The following is a 5,000-nucleotide window of genomic DNA, read 5'->3' as shown; positions in this document are numbered from 1 at the left end:
ACCATCGCTTGACAACCGTCGGCATCCATTCTTCATGTGTTCTTGAGTGCGCGGGTGCGTGTGCATGCCTGCGTGCATGTGCATGTGTATGTATGTTGGGTATATGCGTATGTGTAGTGTCTGTGTGTATGTGCGTGTTCGTGTACACTTTAACTCTTTGAGAGTCAACCTGAGATTAATGAGAGAGAGAGAGAGAGAGAGAGAGAGAAGGGAAATAGTTAATGAAAAATAGAAAGAGAGAGACAAAGAGAGAGGGGGAGACAGAACGAGAAAAAGAGACAGAGAGAGAGGAGAGAGAAAGAGAAGGCGAGAAAGGATGAGGGAAGAGTGAGAGAGAGAGTGAAGGGAGAGAATGAAAAATAGAAAGAGAGACACTGAGGGAGAAAGAAAGGGAGAGAGAAAGAGAGAGTAAGGATGAGGGGAGGATGAGAGAGAGAAGTGAGATAATTAATGGAAAATAGAAAGAGAGACACAGAAGGAGAGAGAAAAGGAGAGAGAAAGAGAGAGAGAGAAAGGATGAGGTGGAGAGTAAAAGAGAGAAGGGAGATAATGAGAACTATAGAGACAGAGAGAGACAGAGAGAGAGAAAGAGAAAGAAAGAAAGAGAGAGAGAAAGAGAGAGGGAGAGAAAAAGAAAGAGAGAAAGAATGAGGGGAGAGCGAGAGAGGGCGGGGGAGAGATACTGGAATGATTGGTGTGAAGATAGAGGCTATCAAATTTCGATCAACAACAAATCAATGGAAATATTTGACAGAATTCAGATCAGAGACACAAACAATGACAGATTAGTTATTTGTTTTATACATATATAATAAGTGGCGTGTGTGTGTGTGTGTGTGTGTGTGTGTGTGTGTGTGTGTGCGCGTGTGTGTGTGTGTGTGTGTGTGTGTGCTGATTATAATGCTTTATTTCCATTGCTTTCAAGTTATTTGTATTTTTTTTCTTCTAATTAATTTTCTGTTTAAATGTAATTGCTTGGTCCCTCGTCACGCTCGGAATCAAAATATTTGATCTGTTATCGATTATGGTTTAGAAAAATAATAGTTTTGAAACCGAAGAAGAGATTGAAATCATAAAGGCTCGAAATATAGATATTTTCCTCGCAGTTGACTGCTGCCAAGACAGGAACGAACCAGTCTGGCGCGCGGAAATATTGCTCATAGCGCAAACCATCAAATCCTGGTGATTTGCGCTCCACACACAAGCTCAGCACATCTGCTTCTTCATCATCCTCATCATCATCATTGTCGACTTTGAGTTTCATAATTTTTGAGAACACATCCCACCAAGAAACAACTGTATGGACATTTCCTGCCTCTTTACACCATTGTAAGGAAAAGACGCTTGCACTTCATGAGACCTTGCTGGCCAACTAAGCAAGAGCTGGTCAGCGACTTACTGATTTGGATGCCGAGGCATGGCCCTACTAGAGCTGGTCGTACAAGCACAACGTACAGTGGATCAACTCGGCAGAGACCCTGGATGCCCTTCGCCCGACTGAAGATCTCCCTCAACCAACGCATGACCGAGATGGACGTGCGGGTTAAAAGTATCCGAGCAAGGAGGACTAGACGATGATGAAACCTGAAACAGAAATTTTGTTTTAGTTGCTGTGTTTGCAGTGGCTTTAGCCAAGGTCTGCCTCGATATTGCAGAAAAAATTGAGTCTGATCCAAACCCTTCTAGCCGTGACCATATCGCTTTCATTAACATTTTATCTCCCATGCACCTTATGGAATATGGCTTTCTGCCTCTTTTTCTTTTTTTTACGATACCGTAGGCAATTTCAAAGAGATTCGGCTGCTATTTTTAGCAGGGCCTTGGGACCATTCATAGACACCCACGTTGACTGATGCAGCATAAATTTTGAAATGGTAGAATCACACTTAACCAAAGCCTGACCTCGCCCACACATCCCCTATACACCAAGAGACACTTCACGACGTCTCAAAGGGCTGAGAGGGCTGTGGTAACCCCACCCCCAGGGGCTGCTGTCTCTAATAAAGTATTTAAACTAAAAGTACACGCTTGAGAAAGAAGGGTACCATATTTAAACTACCTAAAATAATCCACCCACCCACAAAACAACTGCCATCACCGTCGCCTCTATTGACGTCGACATTAATGTTACCTTAAAATAACACCTTATTTTCCCCCTAATCCTTTTCAACGCTCCCCTTTCTCTCTCTCTCTCTCTCTCTCTCTCTCTCTCTCTCTCTCTCTCTGGCGTGCACTAGCCTTATTTCTTTTCACTATATATATATGTACTTTTATTCATTTATATGTTTCAGTCATTTGACTGCGGCCATGGTGGAGCACTGCCTCAAACGGTTATAGTCGAAGAAATTGATCCGGGGACTTATTCGTAGTAAGCCTAGTACGTATTCTATCGCTCTCTTTTGCCGGACCGCTAGGTTACGGGGACATAAACACACCATGATAAAACTCCGAGTTTCGGATGCCGAGGTGGGAACCCGGTCATTTTTCACAGGAATTTTCAATGGCCGGATAACTGAAGAGATGTTGGCGTGGTTTCCCACCCCGACATCCGAAACTCGGAGTTTTATCATGGCTACCGAATAAGTGTCACATATTTTTGTATGTTTCTAGTGGGGACTACACTGTTTCAAGAATCAGGTTAATTTACAACTCTGACTGTTTCGGAGAGACCTTTTCTCTCTATAAGTAAATCGTAGAAAAAAAAAAAAAGACAGAAACAAGGAAAACCAAACACGTGAGAAGACAATAACAACATTAACAACAGCAACAAAAGAAAAAACAAAATGACTTGATATAAATTTTTAAGAAAAGACAAATTTTATTAAATTTTACATTTTTGATATAATACTACATTTTATATATAGTTATATACGAGTGTTATGTGTATGTATAAGTAATGAATGTGTATGGGTATAAGCGTATATGTGTGTGGATGTATATGTGTGTATATATGTATATATATATATATATATATATATATATATATACACACATAACTACATACATATATACATATATAAATATATATATATATATATATATATATATATATATATATATATATATATATATATATATATAAATATATATATACAATGGCAGTGAATGGTTTGAACAAGAACTTTTAAACCGATAAAAGATTTCACAATACGAAATTCAAGGATGTGTATATATATATATATATATATATATATATATATATATATATATTATTTATGTATGTATTACGTATTCGTGCATAAATATATATATGTGAAAATATATACGCACATACGCATATATGTATGTATGTATGATTGTGTGTATGTATATTTTTATTTGTGTATATATGTATGTATGTATGTATGTATTTATGTATGTATTTATGCATGTTATGTATGTATAAACATGTGTGAATGAAGGGTGTTAATAAAATAATATGAATATTGATGCAATATAGAAATTGACTCAGCTTAGTATGTCATAAATCCTCTCCCAAAACACAGACACGAATGTACATATGTGTGTGTGTATGAGTGTGTTTGTGTGTGTGTATGAGTGTGTTTGTGTGTGTGTTTGTGTGTGTTTGTGTGTGTTTGTGTGTAAGGACAACCTCATATTTTTATTGTTGGTAAAATGGGAAGTCATAAGACTCGTACCTTTCCCAAGACCAGTATTAATGCCGAAGCATCTGAACAAGCCACGAACAGGTATACTGAACAGAAGACAGGATTTAGAAAGTGCAGAACCGCCGGCACAATGACGGGGAAAAAAATTAAATAAAATAAACAATAAACAGTAAAAAAAAAAACACTTATTAGTCATTCCCGTACACATTGTCGTTCGAACCTATAAAAGACGTGATGATCGTCCATATAGGTGGACGAACGAGAAATTAGCGAAAAAAAAAATGTTATCCAGCCTCAATCGAAACTCGAAATCGCATCGTGGACTCACCAAAATCTTTTAGGATTGGAGAAATAGGAAATTCCGACAGTTTTGTTTTTCCCAAGATCATGATTAGTGTATCATGAAGGTCAGTAGATTGGCAGAATTGAAAGAGTATCTGGTTAAATACCTTTCGGAATCTGTTCCGAGCCCTTATGTTCTGAGGTCGAATCCAGCGAGGTCACATTTGCCTTTGTTTTTTTTTTTTACCTTTCGGGATCAATAAAAACATCATTCTGTCCCAAATTAAATTTCTGACCTTGTGCATATGCTAGAAACAACAATTAGAGCAGCATATTATGTAAAACTGCTTTATCGGAACTCTAGACCACATCCAAGATCCGCAGCTCTTTGATAATTTTTCTAAACACATATATGTATATATATATATAATTTTTTAAAACATATATATGTATATATATACACATACACAATAATAATAATAATAATAATAATAATAATAATAATAATAATAATAATAATAATAATAATAATAATAATAATGAAATGTGTGACAGTGGAACGACAAAGGAACATACGGGAAAAAAACGAGGAAAACACACTCAGTGGACGCGGATTATGATTAATCCTTCATTCGTTATCGACCAAATATCAACGCCGTTTCGATAGCTTTATATATACATACATACATACACACGCGCGCTCGTGCACACACGCACACACACACACACATATATATATATATATTTGAAAAATCACACCTCACTATTTATCTGTTTTATTTATTTATATCCTATGGGTATTTTCGGCCCATTTTAGTAATCAATTCTTTATGATTAATTTATTCTATTTCATTTTTTTTATTTCACCATATTTATTTCCTCCGATACCTCTTATCTACTTATCTTTATTTTTCTGTTTTTTGTTTTTTTTTACTTCTTTTTGTTTAGTGCGCTCCATATTTAGTCCCTCAAATATCTGTCAAAGGTGGAAAGTACCATATATCTTTTCTGCTACTATATAATGAAAAAAAAATCTTATTCTAGCGGAGTTCTGATGTTTCACTTGCCATGATTTGCTCTGATGAGTAATCTGTTCATTATGTTGCAGCG

The sequence above is a fragment of the Octopus bimaculoides genome, chromosome 18, assembly GCF_046866305.1.
Source record: "Octopus bimaculoides isolate indiv1 chromosome 18, ASM4686630v1, whole genome shotgun sequence".
In the NCBI taxonomy this organism is placed as follows: domain Eukaryota; kingdom Metazoa; phylum Mollusca; class Cephalopoda; order Octopoda; family Octopodidae; genus Octopus; species Octopus bimaculoides.
Note: the sequence above shows the minus strand (reverse complement) of the source record.